Consider the following 21,186-nt stretch of genomic DNA (forward strand, 5'->3'; position numbering starts at 1 on the left):
GGCCTCTATGGGCCCCGTTGGAGGACATGCTCCTTACGTGCGCTGCCACTTGCCATGGGGTCCGTCCTCTAAGCGTGCGTCCCTGCCCTCTGTACCGCAGCCCGCAGTCTCCCACAGGCGTGCGGGAAATTCAGAGCACTGTAATTTGTGGTGTCCTTTCCTTAATCCTTCTTGTCTAGCTTGCACCGTAAGGCTTTGAGGCAGAGACTTTACTTCCCATATCTAGAGCCTCGTGCCTGGATCTGGTTGATGTTTATGCAAAAGTACGAGGGCAGCCAGAGGTTCTCTGGGGTCTGATAGAAACCATACGTGAAATTAATCCAAATTAAACTATGTTACAAGTTCTGTGATAAACAGAAGGTTACAGCACGGACTCAACATGTTGCATAGCTTTGAGACTATGAAGAATGAAAAGTGAATTCTCCTCAGAGTTGGCTGTGCCTGTATGAGGCTTGATGAAGTTTTGAGACAAGCCAGTACGCCAAGCTCACTGCGTAGGCGTTTGCAAGAAATGAGGCAGATTTATGGGAGAGGACTGTCGGTATAGGGAGGCAGAGGGGTGCTGGAGATAAGGTAGCTAAACATGGGCCTGCTGAGGATGGATCTGTGGTTGTGGACCCACGCACTCCTTCCTATGGAGGAGGGAGAGGTCAGTTTGTGTGCCCTGCTAACGTGGACAAACTGGAGCTGGTTCGCGTACGTGATGGGATTTTGCATGCCGTTCTGGTATGCCTGCTTCCTCCTCATGCTCCACAGTGACAGAGCATGTGGCAGGGATGTGGAAAGCAAGGGAAAACAATCTGGTCGGGGGAGCCTTCGCATGGGTGGGTGACAGCCTCACTCTTGCTGCAGAGCCTCTGTGGGGGTCGGGGAATGCTTGGAGGTTGGTTGGTAGCCAAACTGTCAACAGGGAGCTTGGCACTTCCCAGGACAGCAGGAAAAGGTGTTTCTGGGGCTGGCTCTGGCCCTCGTCCCCTTTTTCCAGCACTGGGGTGAGGGTATGGTGGACTTCGCAGCAGCGATGGCATTAAGGGCAGCCTCGGAGGCCAGAATGATTTTTCCCTGGATGGAGTCGGAGTCAGCCCCTGGGGGCACGGGGCTTTGCTGGCTTGTGTCTTTGGAGTGGGCAGATTTCTCCCAGTGACGGTTTTGGGCCTTGTGAGGAATGAAAAGCATACAAAAATGTGCATGCTCTGGGAGGTGTGCTGGTGTCAAAGAGCAGTGGAGGCAAGAGACGGACCAGTGTAATTTTACAGTCTGATTTACACTGGGCTTGAACAGTCAGAGCACTGTGATACTCTGGAGGGTTTGCAAGGCCACTTGCTACTCTCGGGGCTGGGATTGAAGAGGGATGGATGCCACCTAAGAATTTCAAATCACAGGTCGGCACGGGAACACAGCAGCATTCCTCCGTGTGGAGAGGCGCCCATGTGGTCCGGCTGCCTCTCCTGCCAGCGCGGAGATTGTGTTGATCTGGTGGATGCAAAGAGACTTGCAGCCTTTCTGCAGAGCCGTGATGGCTGAGGAGAGGCAGTTTCCCAGTGAAACACTGATTTTTAGCTGTGATCCTATGTGCTGATAGCACCTGTATTGGAGAGAAGGAGCAATTCTGTGTCACAGCGTTGGAATCATGCATGTTGATTTTTTTCAGGGACGCTGCTTAGGAATAAAGGATGGAGGAAATACTGCTGATGGTGAGGAAGGAACTTTCTAACTCTGCACTTGTGGGTCCCTCCTTCCTGTGGGCCCTGTGCTCAGCATTGGGACCATATTAACTACTTGTGTTTGGATTTCCAGAGAAGAGGCTTCCTCTTGAGACTTCCTATTGTAATTCACATCTGTGAAGTTGAATGCAGATGCTGTCTGTCAGGCTGCGAAGATTCATGTCCAGCTGTGTATGTACAGAGGAGGAGAGATGTTATTTTGGCATCTGCAAAGACAACTTACTAAAAATAGGCTAAAGCCTGTGAACCCAGGAGCAAAAGTAGTTGTCCCAAAAGTCTTACTTGATGCATCTTTCTTTTTCTTTTCCCCCCTCAAGGAATATTTGTTTGAAATATTCTCCGTGTCTCAGCGTTTGCACAAAAGCTAGTTGTGCTCATGCTGGAGCTGCTGCTGGGTGGACAGGGCCAGGCTAAGCTCTGTTTCTAACTACTTGTTCCCTCTGAGGCTGGGATATGTTGCCTCCCTCATTTTCACTGCTTTCCTGCTATCAGGCCTTCTATCTGTCTTCCTACTTTTGGATCCTGAGCTCCTCCGAGACAGGGTTGCCTGACTGCACAATGTGCAGAGCCCTTGCAGCGTACAAGGGCAGACAGTGTGGCTGAGCGGGAGCAACGCTTTTCAGGGAGGCACAGGTGATCAAGCAGCATGCGGAGAGGTCGGTATGTCGAAGCGAGGGCTTTCCTGTGGTTTGGGCTGCTGCCTCTGGCCATGTTTTCTGTATTCGGTAGGGGCCACTGCTCACATGCACGTAGCAGGCTTTGTCCCTGGGCGGCTTTGTTGTTTCGAGTCCTCTCAGTACCTTGATGCTGTCTGTCTTTCTCTGCATCTCTTCTCCTCATCCCTCTCGTGTGCATCCTCTGAGGTGACCTGTACTGAGAAGTCTCTGCCAAGACCCCGTGCAGATTTTGGGAGTGGAACCACCAGGCTCCCTTCTTCACAAGGCTGGGGCCTCCAGCAGTGCAGAGCTGGCTTCATTTTAGGAAAACAGAATAAAGCAGATCAGTATTAACTTGCCTTCACGGAGTTGATCCTGGCTGCAGCTCAGTTGGATTACGTTAGCTGGTATCCAGAGACTTCCAGATTTTAAGACTGTGAAGCAACTTAGCCTGCGAACAGAGCGAGTGGTTGCTTGGCTGTGCTGTTGTCATTGTTTTCTGTTCATTGACTGCATCGCTGGAATAGTACGGGGTGGTGTTAAATTTCTGGACAAGGCTTTGAACAAAATCTTCCGTCAAAACGCTTGATAAACCACCGACTGTAATGCAGAATGCTGGTCTGTCTTTTTGCAAGTTGAATTGTCAAGCAATTGTCGAGCAAGTTGAATTGCTCTTATAATTATTAAAAGATGCTTTGTGTTAATTTAATTTTGTGTAAAGGACACAAGCTGGATGATTCAAAGAAACAGTGCAGACACTTAATCCACGTAAAAGCAAAATTCCCGTATCTGTGCACATGTAATACTTAAAGATTTCCAATGACATCATGTGCAGGGAGGAAGTATAAAAATATACATAAAACCCCAATACTTGAAAATTTGTCAGTTTTGAAGAAAGCATTTAGTTGTTGGGGAACTGAGTAATGAAAAACAGTCAAAGCCAGAATGGAGAAAGCATCGATTTAGTATCTTCTCGGGGTGAAGCGAGGTGGGAATTTTTTTCCCCATTGTATTTTAAATACGTTTAAAATTGTATTTGAGACAGCTTGTGAACAGTCAAGATTCAGCGGTGATTTTGTGAGCAGAAGGGCTATTATTTGGGCGCTCTGGCTGGGTTCCAACGCAAGGGATCCTGAGTCAGGGTGCAATGCCTCCTTGCTCTAGGCAAGTGTAACTGTTACCTCCTCCTCCTGTTCCACAGGGACCGGCAACTTCACCTCCTTCCTGCCTGCTGACATCCTTCAGGACTGAGTTAAGTCCGTAGCAGTATTGCCCATGTATATTGAGCTCGATGCTGGCTCCTGCTAGTGATGAAGGGCTTGTGTGCCTGAAATACTGAATGGTGCTCTCGCCACCCCTCCCCTGGTGAGTGGCCGAAGAGAAGAGCTTGTGGGGAGAGGTGGTCCCAGCTCTGTATCCTGGCAGAGCTGACCCCTCTCGAATGAGTCGAGCTCAAGCGACTCATTCGAGCGATTCAAGCGATCCTCAAGGGCATCCTTTGAAGGAAGGATACTGCTCTGGATGGCAGTATCTTTGCTTGCAGGATGCCAAGGGGTCTGAATGCTCTGCTGTATTTATATATAGCACTAAACTTTAAATATATATATAATATCTATAAACATTTATATACAAAATATATATCTCTAAAAAAAGTTCAGTTGCTTTCTGAATTTCTCCACAGGGTACAAGGGTGTTGTTCCTGTGGGCCTGTGTGCATGGCAGAGGGAAAATAGCGGGGAAAACTTGGAGGGCTTAGGGATCCCTGAGCGTTGCCTGCTTGCACTAGTGTTTAGGTGTTGCTTAAATGTGCTTAATAAAACTTTTGCCTGTTTCTCCCGCCAAATCAAGTTAAAAGTGCTGTACTCCAATTAAAGATGCAGATGGGAGGTCAAGTTAGGGGCAATGCTTGAGTTAATTTTTCAATGTAGACAAAGTCTCTGCTAATTAGTCCGTATATCTAAGTCCTGCAGCAGTTTAGCATTCTTGTTCTGTCATGTTCTTTCCCTGTACCCTACCCTCCTGCTGCAATGCTGTTCAAAGTCCGTCTCGCCTCAGAAAAGGCTGCCTATCAATAATACATCAAGAGATGTTCCTCGGGCTGTGTGTGCATTGTAAAAAGTATTGCGTGTATAGCTGCTTGTGTCACTTCCAAACGCTTTTTATAGCAAGAAGCATGCTAATAGTGTGGTTCATCATGAACTGAATTTACTATTTAGTAATATCACGCTTACAAATGCCCAGCCTGCCTGAAGCTGGGAGCGAGGGCAGCACATGCATGTTATCTGCTTGGCGTTCTCTTAACTGTGTGCTGCGAGAGAGCTTTTCTGTCTCCCATCGCCGCTGCAGACTCTGCTCCGAAGGAGTCCTGAGAGAAGCCTGCTACCATGTACGAGCTTGAGCGGGTGCCCTTTGCAGGACTGCTCCGTAGACCAGTAGTCTTCCATTCCTGTGCCTTGAGAAAGGACCTTCTCCCAGTATCTTTCCGTTCATCTCTCTGGCCCGGTGTAACACATTTCTGAGTTGAGTGCTCAGCATGCGCAGTGTGGGTGTACCGAGCTGTTCCAAGGCAGTGACCTTCCTCCTGTTCCCAAACTGAACGCTGCAGGTCACAGGAAGTACAGCTGCCTCGCTTGGAGTCTCCCAAGTTATTTAGAAGGAGCTCTTGGGAATAAAAGCTTTGATTGCTCTTTTTCTTCCTTTTTTTTTTTTTCCTTCTGTCTGCTAATAATCTTGGCTTTTTGTTCACTGTTTTCTCCCTTTTTAAAAAGACTAGGGAAGTAAGTATTTATTTTTTTTCTTTCTGAACTGAATTTGCTACAGTATCTGTAGGGCAAATAAATCTCCTTTGTGCTTCTTCCTGTCATAAGGATTCCTTTCATTTGAGAGAAACTATAAATCTAAAATAACAAAAATTACAGTTTGACCTTTATTAGTTAGGAAAATAGTGATGTAATGAAATGGCTACTGGGAGGACCAGTGAGACAAATCGTATGGGCTTTTATTTGTCATTTTCCTGGCTCTGCTTTCCAGAAAGCCCCACACTTTGCCAAAACTAGTTCCCAGCCATCGCAGCTATAAGACCGCATGGGGTGCGTTGACATAGGTGCTCACCCGGATGATCAGCCCCATCGAATTTAGACTGAGCAAAGCCGGAGAGATGACTGGTGAGGTGTCGTGGCAGAGCTCCTCGCTGCCCTGTCCGGCCCGGAGCAGTGTCACCCCACCAGAGCTGGCAGCCACCCATGGGAGCTGCTTGCCAGATGTGCCTGCCTGCCACCCAGCCCTTCTCCCTCCCTGGCTGAGCAGGCTGGGGCAGGATGGCCATGCGGCAGGGAGAGCCTCTCCCTCCAGCCCAGTTAGAGGCAGCCTCCTCGGGGAGGGCTTGCAGGTGGCCATGTGCACCCTCTCTCTTCCTTCGGTCTTCCTCCCTTTTCCCACCCCACCCTGCCCCTTTGGACTGTCTCGGGGCTAATTGCAGCTGCTTGGGGGAGCAAATGGCTCCAGCTCCTGAATCAGTGGGTACACGTATGTCTGGATCATTCTCCCTTGGGGTTCATGACTAGACCGCGTCTTCACAACTCTGACTATGAAGGATCTGTGACCAACATGAAAGGACTCAGAAAACACTCAAAATTGGTTTAGCCCTACCCTGGCACCATCTCCCTCTGCTTTCATGATGTGCAAGTACAAGCGTCAGAACTTGGTTTTCTGGGACTAATCCAGCCTTGGCTCGAGGAAATGGATATTTAGGCGGTGCTCCATTAAGTCAGTGCTATAACCCTGTCAAAAGCGCCCTTTGAATCAAAACTGGCTCCTTTATCTTCAGGGAGAGAAAATCCTCGGTGTTAGCCTGGGTTAGCAGACTCTCCTGTTGGTCTTGTTCAATGCGCTCTCACTTTCCTGACGTTGCAGCACCATTGGGTCTTGCCTCTTCTTGGCTTTGGTTTGCATGGTTGTCATATGGGAAATCCCAGCTGCAGTCCTTAATCTGCTGCAAATCTGATGGAAAATGTTGTTGTAAGGCGCTCTAATAACACAGGGAGTTGAGGAGATGTGTAGTGGCTTTGAAAAGACACTGAGGATGGATTATGTGAAGTTCAGCCTTCAAAACAATTTCCTGGACCCTCATGTATTTGGTTGTTTGGTTTTTTTCTATACTAACAAAACTTATTTTTGACTCCGTACCATCCTAGTACGGAGGCTCAAAGATTACCTGTGCGTTTATTAGAGCCGACTTCATGGTATGGATTTGCATAGTCTTAACAATGTTACAATGTGCAATTTTAATTAAAAGTAGTAGAGCCCTTGGATAGGAAGTCAAAACCTTAATTGTCAATACAGTACAATTAAGTTTCTCTGTACCTAGCTAGTAATTACACAAAACTCACTGCAGTATGGAAAGGCAGTTTGGAAACACAGAAGTGTAGAGGTATGTAGAAGAAGGTCTTTGCAAATACTGACTGTCTGAATTGTTCTACTCTTTAAACACAATTTTCTCCCTTTTGTCTTAAATAGTACTATTTTTGTGGTTCAGAGTTTGCAACTATAGCCTATTCCTTTGCTTGGGGTGGATGGTTTTAAACAGCTAAAGCAATGAGGTTTGCATGTAATGAGGTGCTGCAAGCCAATGATTTGTTTTCCCTTCCTTGGTGAGTGTTTACAGAAGTTTTGAGGGCTCAGCAAGGACTAGGACTCGGCCAGAAGCAAAATAATCTGTCGTGAACACTCTTGAATTACAGGGAAAGCTGGATACAAATCTGTATTCCCTATTTTTGACTCAGTTGTAGGGAGTGGTAGTCAGGGCAGGACAGTGATTATTTCAGCAGTGACTTTTTCAGCATCCAGAACATTTATTGTCCAACAAAATATTGAAAAAGCTATAGTGAGATTGGCCTTTAAAGTTTGGATTGCATGCAGAGGATGGTAGTCTTAGCATAGAGTAACAGCTCTGGGTTTAGGCTGTCTTTTCTTGCTTTCCCTGAGGGAAGCCTGAAACAATATGGTAAAGAGATGTGCTGGAGCCCCCGAATGAGTTGGCAGCAGAGCCCTGAACCTGAAGCCAGAAGCCTGTGGCTTGCCAGACCACACTGCAGTGTAATTACCAGATAGCGTTGCTGCGACTCTGGGGGAGAAGCGAGCCAGGGCAGACCGAGATCTGCATCGCTGTCGTCCTGCGTGTGGTACGGGTCTATAAGAGGGTGTGTGTCGTGCTCTCCTTTCCTGTCCTTGTTTTACATGGATGCGACTCTGAGCATCAGATAAACTCTATTTACCCTGCTCCAAGTGGAGAGTTGAATTCTTCAGTGCTTTCTGGGCTGCTTTTTTTTTTTTTTAAGGAAGGAAGTTCATGGCTTTCTTTTGGCAAGAAATGCCAAGTAAACTCAAAGATGTACAGCTTCCTAAATTACTCATCTTTTCCACAAAAAACTTGATGAAACATTGCGTATCTGAGATGTTCTCTGATGACCCAATGTATCTGGCTTCATACAGAACATCTGAAAGAAACTTTTGGAAAGGAGAGCCATGGAATAAACAGCAAATGAAATCACTTTACAGCTCTGTTTCATTTATATTACCAGGGGAAAGAGTGAGTGATTACTTCTTGGCAAATTAGGCTACATAAAGGAGTTCTATATGAAGATTATTATAAGTTGCCCTAATGAGTAAGAATCAGCGATGCAAGCAGGAAGGGGAAATGCATTATCACCAGCTGCACTGCTGCCATGTATGTAAGGGTTACCGTGGCTTAATGAGCCTGGCAGGACCTGCAGTAAGCTGTTTTAGTAATTTCATCTTGCAGCAGGTGATCTCTCAGCCTGCAGGTCCCCAGCTTGCATAAAGAACGGGAAAAAAATCCTGAATTAAAAAAGAACGTGGTGTTGCGTGTTGGCAGCCCTGTGCTTGAGACGCGTTTCAAGCACAGGAGAAGAGATCTGGCCGGCTTCTCCATGCACCAGGCTGTTCAGTGTTGCACACACAGCTTGTACACGCTCTTCCCAATCTCTCTGTCTCTTCTCTGCACTTCATTTCTCATGCTCTTCTGGTTCATCTAGATCACCCTCTGTAGAGCATTGCCTTTATGTAGTCCTGTCTGATGCTCATCTTGACTTGCATCCTCTTTTAAATTCAGGGCTCTGCAAGTTTGACATCTGCTAGACCTTGTCTTCGCTGGTGTTAGATATGTGCTATACCTAAGGAGTTACCTTGACAAGTTACACAAAAGTAACAGTATGGCTTGCCTTCTCCTGGACTGTTCAGTGAGGTGACCCTCTTGTGCTAGTGGTTGCAGTAAAAAAGTTTTCCCCAGTGACAAGACCTCAAGATGCTCGTGGTTCAGTGATGGACTTTTTAACTCCGTTTACTGTGCACAAGGTAGTAAATGAGAAACGAATGGGAAGTGAAATTGTGTTGGAGCTCAGTAGCTAGGTTTTTTTGTGGAAATCAAAGTAAAATGGCCTTTGCCTCTTTTTGGGGCAGTACTCCTGTTCCTAATGAAAATCTTAACAACTGACTGCTTACGATCACAAAAGCACTTCAGGCAGCCACTGGAAAGTACTGGGGCACAAATTCAGAACAACTTACCTGTATTCTTATGTCTTCCTTTGTACTGTACCCCATAAAAAACAATGTTTTTGCCAGTGATAACTTGCCCTGTAAATACAGCAGGAGCTGTACGTTACTATTTGGTCAAGTATGGGAGGCTATTTTTTTCCCCTCCCCAAATTTATACGATTCTTAGGGGATATTGCAGGATAAAAGGAACTGAGTCAGAAAGATGCTGTCACCTGAAAGTCTTTTCTCTCTGTCCTGACACCATCATTGAAGCCATCTCTCATATTGGCTGTGGAGGGGGCTCTAAGGAGAATAGATCACCACGTACAGTAACGGGGGTGGGTTGGATTGTAGAAAGTGAGAGGTATGATGGTGACTTTCTCTGAAGAGACCTTGTCTGCTTCTCCCGTCTCTGTTGCTTCCACCATCTCCTCCATGGGACAGCAACATGTGCTCCTAGGTATGGTGCAAGGGGACGGACTCTGCAGTCTTCCAGTGAAAGGCTTAGGTTTTGCCCTGCCCTTCTGCACAGGGGATGAGGTCTGCCTGTGCTCCACCACCTCTCAGAATATGCTCCTGAAGATGGTCCTTTCCCCAGTTTACGTGGTGGAAAATAATCAGATTAAGTGGTGTTGAAGTCTTTTTGCTCTGGCCCAAATTTTACACAGCAGTCAAAAATCTGTTTTGCAAAATTACTGGGTTCTAGGAACATCCTTATGTAGGATGTTTAATAGAGACATCCTTGTGTAGGAGTTATGTGGTTTCTAATATTAACTGTCCCCCATGGGAAAGATGGTTATTAGGTGATTTCTAAATGAAGATACAACGCAGCACATACTTAATGGTGCACTTGTTTGCCCCCAGCATCTTGTAAGTAGTTCTTTCACATCCGACTTTAGTTTTGGAGTCTAAGCAAAGTTAGCCTCTTTCCTTAAAAAACCAAACCACCTCCCTTCCACAAAACAAACCAACCAATTAAATATGGAATATTTATTTATTCATATTTCATGTGAAATATGAAACTAGCTTTCACTTAACTAGTTTCTGCTTGGCTGCTACGGTGGTTAGGGCTGCTTGTTCTTCCATGAAGGTGAAAACTGGGTGGGTGAAGTGGGAGAGTAAATAGGACCAAGTTGAGGGGAAAGCTCATAAGTGAAGATACTGCTTTCTGGGGTCAGAGATCCCCACCCGACTCTGTTTCAGGCTCTGGGGCGATGCATTTGTCAGTCGTAAATAACAATTCATTGTCATTTAAGGCTTATTGTTTTTGTTGGATACCTTTATTTTTATGCTCAGGCTCTGTCTTGTTCTCAGACCCAGTGTTTGCAAGCTCTATTCCATAAACCTCACCACCTTGCTCTTGACACACTGCAGTGCTTGGCTCAGAGCCCTGGGCTACAGATGCCAGCGCCCTGCTATTAATAAGAGGAGTCGGACTGTCGCAGCTGGAGAGAGAGCATCTCAGCACAGGACAGATCCGGTGCTCCTGACAGGACCAGTGTCTTTTCCATGCTGCTGTCAGGACACATGTTGCTCTTGATCCGGGGCATTTGCTGCAGCGATGGAGCTGTTCAGGCTGTTGTGGCCGTCCAGCCCTGCTTCCTGCAGAGCCTGCTGGCTGTGGTCGTACAGGGCTTCAGTCTGAGGGCTGGATAAAGTGCCCTCTGACAAGTGGGCTGCCATCGCAGGCATGGCTTGCATATTAAGACCATGGAGGGGATCGAGGGAGCTGCTGCTGGTGACTTCTTAGATTGTTGCATAATTGGTCTGAACTTGAAGTCATGGTCTAGAAGGGGACAATGATTTCTGCATCTCATTGTTCATCCCATGAGTCTTGTGCTCTGCCTGCATCTTTTCTGTGTCTTGTCTGCATCCTTGGTATTTTCCCTGAGAGAAAAACTTTTTTTTTTTTTCTGTTGTTGCAAGACACTGACCTCTTTAAAGAAGGAGAGAGACTGAAAGCTAATGAAGTTTTTCCTCTGAGGTTAAGCCCTGTAATTGTTAGTGAAAGGGTATTTAATGCTGGTGGCAGCATCCTTACTTACTCCTTAAATAAAGTGCTGTAATAGGTTGGTTATAAAGAATATTCTTGAATAAAATCAAACTAAACCAGAAGGGCTTGTGGGAGTGTGGGGAGGAGATATTTGTATTCTGCTTTCATGGTGCAGAAGCATTTGTTCTAAGAACGAACACAAATAAAACCTCCTGCTGTCTATCCGCTAGCTGCTAAAGGCAGAGAGGGAGTGGGGTGAGCCTCACTTGCCACTGGTGGCTGTGGGACTTGCCCCGGGATTGCTCAGCCCTGGCCGGGGGCAGATATCCATCCTGGCTCTGCGGCGTGCTCCCCTTGCCCATCCTGGCTGCTTGGCACCTCTCAGGGTAGTCATTGCTTGTTTCTGGCCCTCAGCCATCCCCTTCTGAAGTAGGGATAATTTGATCGTACTTCTCATCCCCTAATAGTTGTCCAGTTTTATGATACTGAAAGCTCCTTGGGCAAAAACAACCCACACAGGTTGCAAGTGATCTCTATTCGGCTCGTAAGCTTTTGTTCCCTTGGTACTACTTACAGGCGGTATTGTTTGATCGTCTTTCAGTAGTGCCTCTGGGTTGCCTCCATTCCCTAGCAAGAGCTTCATGGGATGCAGTGTGCATTTCTCCTTTTCTGGGATGAAGAAGAAGGTGGCTGCAATTCATAGGTGACAGTTCTGGAGAGGGATCTTGCTTTCTGTTGCAGCTGTGACGCAGGTGGATTGAGGTGGGTCTAGTCTGCCCTGGCTCTTTCCCAAGCATGACCTTGGTTGCTGCTGGGCTGCTCCTGTCCCATCTGCCAGCTGAAGGCATGGTCCATTTGTGGACCCAGTAGCATCTGGCATTGTTTGTGGGTATCTGAAGATGAAACACAGCTTGTAAACAGCTAGCCCAAGATGTGATGGGAGAATGGTTTGTTGTGAGCTTTCCAAGGGGTGGAAGGAGGGCAGGGAAAGGACGTTATCGTGCTTGTAGATATGGAGATGGCAAAGAGCTGCCACCAACTATCACTCAGGTAGCAGGGTTGACAAAACCTAGTTCTTCACGATTTTATTTCCCCTGTGTGTGTGGGCCCTCTGTCCACCATGACCTGTGATCCTTCTCTTTGGACTTCTTCATTTTCGCTGTTCCTTATCTCAAAATTATCTTTTCCCTCCCTTTTGGCTTGGTCCATGCTTTCTCTCCGGTGTCTCTCTTGTTGGCCACACAGGAGTCAACATGTGCGCTGGATGCCCACGTGCAGATGCTGACGGAGCGGCTGCTGGGCCAAACAAAGCAGGGAATTGTTGACTTCTTGCAGCAGAGTTTGACTCTGTGTGGGGCTGATTTGGATGTGTCTCCTCTACCTACATACTAGTTTCTCCCAAAGATGTAAGAATGTGACACCTATTCGGATCTCTTTGCTTTCTGCCAAATGTGGTCAAAATTGACTAGCGAGTTGAAAATTTAATAGGGTGAGGACTGACAAACAACACTACCACATAAACTTAATTTCCTTTAGAATCCAGGCCAAAAATATGTGGTGAGGGTTTTATTCTGCAATCGTGCTTTAAAACTGTGTGGAACAATGTGATTAGTAGAAATGGTATTTTCAGGATTATTTGCAGTGCATATGAAAACACGACAGCTGAATCCTGTTGTGTGCATGTATATTAGCATGTAACCAACTTAAAAGGGCTGAAACAACTGAAGTGTCTGCATGGAGAAATAGCAAAATAAATGTATAAAACTTTTACTTGTGAAGCTGGCAAAGCATCTAGTTACGTTGATCTTAATTTCTAGGTTTTTAAACTCAAATCTTTTGTCTGCCTTCTCTTAACACCACCAACAAAAGAATGTATTTTGTTCCTTTTCCTGGTAAGTGCTTTTGGGTTTTGCTGTTTGCAAACTTCCACCTCACTTCTCAGCTCTGGAAACACAGAGTTTGGATTTGTGTGCCTCACTAACAGGATTTTATAAGTTTGTGGTGCTGGAGCTATTTAAGCTCCTTCTAGGAATGGCAAAGTATTGCTGTGACTCAACTTCAAAGTGAAGGATGCCCATAACAATTCAGGATAATTGAAGGGCAGGCATCTTCCTGGAAAATGTTATGGCAAACCTTACGTGTGAGCCCGATCCCTTTTTGTTAAGGAATGTCTTGTGCTTATTTCTAGTAGTGTTGGGAGGGAAGACAGAAACCAGAGTGTGGCAACACCGGTCAGATTAAGAAGACGAACAACACTGATAGAGGAGCACCTTTTGCATTTGATGGGGCATGCCAAGGTTGAAGGTGTCCCATAAACCTCCAGCCAAGAGGCACATGGAGGCTTTTCTTGTCTCTTTTGAATGTGTAGAAGAATAAGACCAAACTGGTCCCTGTGAGAGAGAAAACACTTTGCTAAACTAACACAAGAAGATTATCAATAGCAGTCTTACAGACCATTATGATCACCTCACCCTAAAAAAGTGGTCTCCACTAACAGAACTCTTGCAGCCTTGGCTTCCAGAAGCAGGGCTGCTTGAGACACCAACTGATTATTGGTATTTACACAAGGGCAGAAGTGATGCCTGAAGATGGCTGTCCACCCTGTGTCCTCTGGGTTGCCATGTGATTAACAAGATCAATGGCTTTAGTGTGGTGTCAGCAAACTTGACACAACTATGAAAGAGGCAGAATACTGACAAGACCAGTATTTGGTGGTATCAAATTCATGCTATGGAAAATGTCTTCCAGGAGATTGAATTCTCTCATATCTGATTGCACAGACTTCTTATCACGCTGCTTCCATAACATGGGTGCTGGGGGCATAAGATCTTCAATTAAGTGCATAAAATAATCTTCCATGTCTTCCAGTCACTTCTACATCTTCCAGCAACTGACATCTGCATTTTCACAGATGATAAACTGCATATAATCTGTTACTTCGGCTTGTAGAATAAAAACAAAGCACTAGCTGACAGAAACTGCATGGAGTGGTGCTCCAATTGAGAGATGGACTCAGTGATTAATATAAAATTAGTCATAGATTAGTCGTGAATTTTTTTCCTTGCATAAATCACATCTAGTTTCACTTAAACTCTGCTAAGTTAGTGATTTGAAAGCTTTTATTTAAACCTTCTGCAGTTTGTTCTTGCTACCGATCTTACAAGTACTTCATTAAATGGTCTGTTTGGTGTTACTCTTCTCTGACTCAGGAGATTATTTATAATATTGTATTATGCTTCCAGAAAGTGTTTCTTTGCTGTGGCAATTGGCTATGTTGTCTGTATCCTCCAGTGCTGGTATGTTGATTCAGTAACATTTGTGCTTGTACGTTGTTCAAATGCACTGTTTTGTGGTAGGAAATGTTGTATGAGGTATCAGCTGTTTGGGTCACTGGAGTTAATGATGTGGTTAGTTTTGCTCAGGTCCCTTTAGTTTTCACTCTGGGTTTCTGTGTGTGCCAGATCCCTCGGATTCGGATTGAAACTTGGTTTTTAAGCTCAAGACTGGCACTTTCAGGATGGACAAGTACTGTTTCAGGTTTCAGCTGTGGGTCTAGTAATATCCAAAACCAGATTGGTTTGTTAATGTGGATGCTGTGTGGTTTTTATGTCTGTGTCAAAAGACGTACAGCCCTCTAGAAACCAAAAATAAAGATAAGGGCTGAAGCGTCTGTGTTTTATGTGTTTGTCTAAGTGCAGCTAGCCCGTCCCATCGTAAATAAGGGATCTGTTACGTGGTCTGCAGCAGCTGAAAAATGTATCTGGGTACAGGGTGATTTAAATGTGAGAGAGACTGGGTGTTGGTGGGTGATACTTGGTGTTGATAGATGATGTATACAAATGTGGGGAAATTATTCAAGTTGCAGCCCTGATTACTTCCATTCAGGTTCAAACCAGCCTTTGCCCAAAGGGCTTTTACAAAAAATTGCACCATTAGCATACCAAAATAAAAGATGTGCATCAATGACTTTTTCCATGGGAAATTGTTAGGTCCCCAAATAATTCAAACTATTACTGTTTCTTCGTTGCTTTGCTTCTTGGCTTTAAATCCTCTGCCCGCCTTTCCAAGGCAAGATAACTGGACACGATCAGCCTGCTTTGGTGACTTCCTTGGAAGTATACATGTTATTAATTTTCCTTCATAAATTTTTGAGTCAAGTTATATCTAGTAGCTATTGATTCATTCTTTAAAGAGGAAAAAAAATTAAAAGGAAAAATGGTCTATTAACACAGACTAAAGGCAGAGTACACAAGCATCAAATATGCTTCTCAAGCAAGAATCTCCTCAATGTAAGCTTTAAAAAAAAATAAAAAATGATGCTTTGTACTGCCCAGCATGAGCTAGGTATTACCATTGGAAAGTGTGAAAGTGTATGGCCAAGTTCTGCAAAAGTAACTTCTAATATATAGAGATCTGGGGGAAGCCAAATAATGAGTTTGCAGAGACGCCTGTGCGTGCCTCGACAAGAAGGAGCTGTGTCGGCATGGGAACCTCCGTGTACGCTTGCGTGAAGCCACGGCTTGGCCGAGCTCCTGCAAGTGCGGCTGGGCTTTCGGGAAGAGGCGTCTTGGCCATGGGTGGAGGGTGGCTGGAAGAAGCTGAGCTCTCGCTCGTGTTTTGTTGCCCTGAGGAGTGTGTGAGGCAGAGGGGGCCTCTTGCCGCCTCTTCTCCTGGCAGCCAAGCTGCGGAAAAGGATGGCTGTCAGAGGAGATCCGAGTGATGCTACCTTGAGAAAGCAGAGGCTTTCGTGTCCCCGCTCTGAAGGGATGAGAGGTCAGGAAGGGTGGGGAGCTGCTGACCACCAGGGAAGCACCGGCTGCTGTCAGATGTTTCCTGGAGAGGCAACCGTGCCTGCTTTGAGCTGTCAGTGTTACAGGCAGCGTCAGCTCCGGTCGCAGGCAGAGCGGCTTGTCTGAGCTTTCACCATGGGTTTCAAGAAACACTCCCTGTCTGGGAAACTATGGCCACCTTCTTTAGTAGTTCCCTGTGGCGGGCTGAGCTTTGCTGTCTGGCCGATGTCCTCAGCAGCTTCGGCCCTTCTGCCCAGGTCCCTCTTTCCTGTGTGATTTCTTGGTGCTGAAAGTCCCAAGTCCATTGCCCAAATGACTTGCCCACCAGGCTGACCACATCCTCAGGGTGTAAATAGTCCAATTACGAAACCTGATAATCTTGAGCAGGGCTGGCCCTCACGTTTGGTTCAGGCAGGTGTATGTGTGTAGGAGGCTTAGCTCGTGGAGTGCTTTGGGGTTGGAGGGGGTGGTGGGAGACACTTCAAGACAAACTTCGAGTCGTGTCGCCCGTGGAATATATCGCCCTGTTTTCTTTTAAAAATATAGGACGAATGTCATAGTAGCTTTTTAATTAAAACACAAACATGTAGACATGAAGCAAGTGTGTGGGAAGGAAGAGTAATTTGAATTGGGCTGTGACTACTTGGGTCCCATGTTACAGAGTCATTTTTGCTTTTAGTAGAGAGGAGGGGCTCTCAGATCTTGTAACACAAAGCCCTTCTTTTCTTGATCAGACATGATTAGGCAAAGCAGATCTTTATTTTTATCTAGTAAAGAACAGACATAAACCAGATTATTTGCTTGCAGTACTCTTGCATTCTTCCAAAAATGTTCCTGAAACAAAGCTTCTAGTAGACGCAAAGCAAATAAATGGTGCTGCTGCTTTCCTCGTAAGCCATGCCCCTAAACGCAGTGCAACGTGAATTTTTCAGATCTTTAGGCATAGGGTTGTGTCCTGTTTAAATTCATACAGCGTGTAATTGCATGCAATCATGCTCCTTTAATTTGAAAAAGAAATGGGTGGCTATTGTAGAAAACCCTTGATTGGCAAGGTAAAATATTATAGCTGAACATGCAAGATTTTAGGATTCGTGTTTTATTCCTGGTTAAGAGATTATGGTCTGGAAAGGACAAAAAAAATTCACATCTTGCACCTCTCTTGTTTTATGTTTGTCTTGCAGTACTGTTTTTTTCCTGGGGATACTGGAGAGGTTCCTCCAGGGCATCAATATTTGCATTGTTCTCTGTATGAAAGCAAAAACACAATTAACTTTTCTCTCCCCTGGTTTGCCTAGTCCCACACTTCTTAAATGATCATTCCTAAAAATTGGCTCTTGATTATGAGTGGTTCTCTGGGAGGTTGTTTTTTTGATACTGAAACTGTGCTTGCGTTGAGCTTGGTGTCTGTGGAGAGCTTAGCTCTTGCTGTCAAGGCTGGAGAACTCCCATCCCCCAGATGCCTGGCTGCCCATGTGCCCTCTGATCGGGGCTTTGTGGTGCATTTATCACGTGTGATGATAAATCACACATGCAGCTATTCCCTTGGTTGCTGTTCTTGGATGATAATTTACCCTTCCAGCTAAACCAGAAAAACTCCACCCTTTCCCAGAAGTCTAACAAGTCCCAGTTTTCACCCAGCATCCCTGAGCTCCAGACTTCTCTCGGGGGGCTGCCAGCCTTCCTGGCATCCTAACGCAGGTTGCAGGGTAAAGGCCCTTGGATCTCTACGTCTTGTGCCCTGTTCAGCCAGGAGAAATACTGGGGTGAATGTCACAGCCAGCCCTATGGGCACTACTTTTGAAAACGGTCTTCAGAGGTGGGGGTGTGCAAGAGAGGCTTCCTTTGCTGTAGGATTAGAGGGAGTCTGAGATTTCTGGGGAAGTTCATTAGTAAAAATGAAATTGCGTTTCAGGAACGGGGGGGGGAAATGTAGACCAGTTCCCTAGCAGCCTTTGAAACAAACTGAATCCTTGTCATAACACCTCACAAGGTAGGGTCTAAGGCAGTTAGTTCACTTTTGAGAAATGCATGCAAGTGTTCCCTTCCTCATTAGACAGCGAGCGGCCGTACAGCTTGCCCGAGGTGTGGGCTGTGTATGTGTAACTCTGACTCTGCTGAGAAGGAAATGACTAAACTTTCTGTCAAACCACAGTAACAAAGAACATCTTTGATTTACCAAAATAGTCATGGTAGAGAAGCTCGGGAATAGCTGTGGTGCTGCCGGCGCCCCATGCCAGGAAGAGCAAAGCAATCGGAGATCTGCACTCGTGGGGAGTGTGGCTCTCCCGTCCTTAAAGACAGCATTGATGGAAGGAGACAGACCTGGCAGGGCCGGGAGGGAGCTTCGTTCTGAAAAGCTGCTGGTCTTTTCCTGTGCTGAAAATGCTTTCTGTGGTGGAGAAGACGATGAGGAAATAGGGGCAAGGCTGTTGACTGCCTCTGAAGCGGGTGTCAAGAGGGGCAGAGCAGCTGTGACAGCAGGCGGCTGGCTGGCTGGCCGGCCAGCTCCATGCAGCGGGGCGCAGCGTCAAAATCCCACAGCTGCTGCACTCTGCATCTCCTTCCCCTCTGCCTGACTCCTGCCTGTGGGTCCTGGCAGCCCAGGCAGTGGGAATCCCAGAGATCCTGTCAATTTGTGAGCCTTGCCTGGCTCAGCTGGAGTCGAGTATTTGGAATGAAGGGGAGAAGCTCCGTCTAATTATAGGTTTTCCATTTCAGCCCTTGGTGTTACTTTAAGCAGACTTAAAATAACACTGTTAACTAACTTTTTTCCCCTAGCTTTGTAGTTTCCTACATGACATTCCGCAGTACCCTTTATAGAAACCTCAAATATTTTTTTTCCCTGCCTACCACATTTTGTCTCTTTTTCCATCTGACAGATGTTTTTTTCCTGTGTTGCACAGGGCTCAGTACATAATTATTCTGTTGCAATAGCCTGAAGCCCCAGACCTGTGATGGAGTCTGCTTGCACAGACTCATATGTCCCTGTCGTTTGTGTTGTGTGTAATTTTTTTCCTCTGGTATTTTTGTTAAATCTAGTCTAAAAAAACTGCTCTGAGAAACAGTGAGCACCCAATCATTCAAGTGCCCTGAGACCATCTATTGTAGCTTTTTAGTATCTAGACCTGAAAATGCTTTCTTTTTTTTTTTGTGCTCATCTCTGTCATGCACGGGCTGAATTCTCTCTGTTCTAGTTTACACCTTCTGGATATTTGCAGTTGGTCTTTGTTGCCCCAAGTCAACAACTAGTTAGTCTGTGTCTCTTTAGCCCTACATTTTTTTTGAGCTGATTCTTTGCTTTCTGATCCTGTTGCTTGCTTGTCCTAAACTTCTGTCAGTTTGTCTTGCTTTTGGCATGATTTTTGTTCGAAGAGCAGCGTCTCAGCATGCTGGCGCAGTGTCCTGGGTGGGGTGCACTGGAGTGTTCCTGGTTGTTTCAATCCTTCTACCAGCCATATTTCACTGAGCACTCATATATGAGTTACTGAATTTCACTGAGCACTCATGTATGAGTTACTGATTCTTAAGTCTCTTCTAATGGGAGCTCATGTAATTGCCTAGGTTTCAAAGTTTTTTTTGTTATTGGTCTGGAGTTTTATTCCCCAAACTTCACTTTTGTATTTCAAATTCAAAGTTTACCTAGAACCTTCTCCCGGAACAATTTTGTCAAGCTTCCCACACCAAATAGCTCTTATTTTGACTACAATCTGTAGATGGGAGTATCCATGACTAAAACTTTCTGTCAAACCACAGTAACAGAGAACATCTTTGATTTCCCAAAATAGCCATAGTAAAGAGACCCAGGAATAGCTGTTAGGAATGATCTGTAGGGTTGGTTCAGTGCTATGGGCTGCTCTGACTTCCACTGGCTTCACTTCATGCTCTGATCTCTAGACGTTCAATGCTGTGGGTGCTTGGTTGGGATTCTTGGAGGTCGCAATAGTGAGAAGGAAGCCTTGCAAGGCGTCATTCACCTTCTTCGTTTGTTATACATGTGTGATCAGCTGGGAAGGTGGAGGGCAGGCACAAGCCAACTGTGTAATGTAGAAATACTGAGAGAGAATGTTGCTGAGAATTATTTGGAATAAACAAGCTCATTTCCCCTTTATACATCAGTTGTCATCCTTTAATCTCTTGGTATTGGCTTTTTTTTTAATGCTGTTATGTATGTCATCCACTGTGCTTCCTGTATCCTGTGTCACTTGATTATAAACTTTTATATCACTGTGAAGTCGCCTCAGACTTTGTAGTGATTAATTAAATTCTTTATTTCTCTCTTCTCAGTGTCAGAAGTTTATATGGATCAGTGGTACTTGCTCAAGAGTGACAGTAGAGATCAGCATTAACTCTGCTCCTCTGGGTGAGTAATCTAACCCACCGCATTGCTGATGTCTAATATCTACATATCTGCTGTTTCTTTGCTTGATACCTTACACAACAGCTCCTTTAGGCTTTTATTTCAAATGTCATTAAAATTATGCTGTATACAGCTTCCAGCAGGAGTTGTAGAAGAATGTCATGCTGCTTCTGCTTGTATAGATATCCATTTATTTGGTATCTTTTGAAGGATAGCCATCACTTAACACAGTCTGAACCGCTGTTTAGATTCAGGGAGGCATTCCATATTTTACAGACAGTGGCTTTGGAGTTAACATATGGACTGTGGCAGAGTAATGAAGTATATTTTGATTGTCCAAGAAATGAAACTGAAATGACCACTGGAGCTGTTCTGTGTTATATGATGGGCTCAAGCAGTGCCAGTGCTCCAGTACAAGGCCCACTGGACTTGCCATGCCTGCATGATGCAGCTGTGCTGTGCGTGTGTAGTTAATCTGACTCGGCAGGTCGATGGCAACGTGCAGAGAAACTGCCAAGAGCTTTCAGATTACTGGGGCAAGTGTATGTGAAAACGCATTCAACAAAATAGGCTATCTGTTGCATTACCCCTTGGAAATGGCCCAGTTTAGTTGACTTCAAGGAGTGGCGTTTTGCATTAGGTCTAGACTGATTTGATCCAAGTAGCCTAGCGCATGTCAGAGCTGGCAGTCTTGTCTTGGTTACAGTTATCCCTCATCTACTTTGTTGTGGATATTACAGTACGATCTAGCATGATTTAGCATCCTAAATTCCAGCTGGCTGTTCATGTGGAGAGCTGGGTTGAGTTGCTGCATCTGCACTTCAGCCATGCACCCTGCGGCTGGGATGCGCTCGCCCTGTAACACCGCTGCTGAGGTCCCAGCTGCTTGCTGGGTCTCTCCTTCTGACTCGTGGTTGCTCTGTTCATACGCTGTACAAATGCTCGCCAGCACCCCCGTCTACTAGTATGCTGCATCCTTCATCTTGGCTTGCTGCCCTCCAGCTGCTCTCGTCTCTGAACTTCATCCTTGTCTTATCACTGGATGAGGAGCGTGGTATTTGCTTGTACTGTCCTCTCCGAGGTGGTGTGTGTTAGCCCACCAGAGAAGCAAGCG

General features: G+C 45.7%; 1 protein-coding gene across 9 annotated transcripts in view; it reads left to right on the forward strand.

The window, feature by feature from the left end:
* Window positions 1-21,186, forward strand: part of PPFIBP1 (PPFIA binding protein 1) — a 117,927-nt gene that overhangs the window by 13,206 nt on the left and 83,535 nt on the right. For all 9 annotated transcript variants that reach the window (XM_072875645.1, XM_072875669.1, XM_072875698.1 and 6 more), the window contains exon 2: window positions 20,000-20,075. The gene's annotated coding sequence lies outside the window, so the exon portion shown is untranslated. The remainder of the gene's footprint in view (window positions 1-19,999; window positions 20,076-21,186) is intronic.

This window comes from Ciconia boyciana, chromosome 1 (assembly GCF_034638445.1).
Source record: "Ciconia boyciana chromosome 1, ASM3463844v1, whole genome shotgun sequence".
NCBI classification, from domain to species: domain Eukaryota; kingdom Metazoa; phylum Chordata; class Aves; order Ciconiiformes; family Ciconiidae; genus Ciconia; species Ciconia boyciana.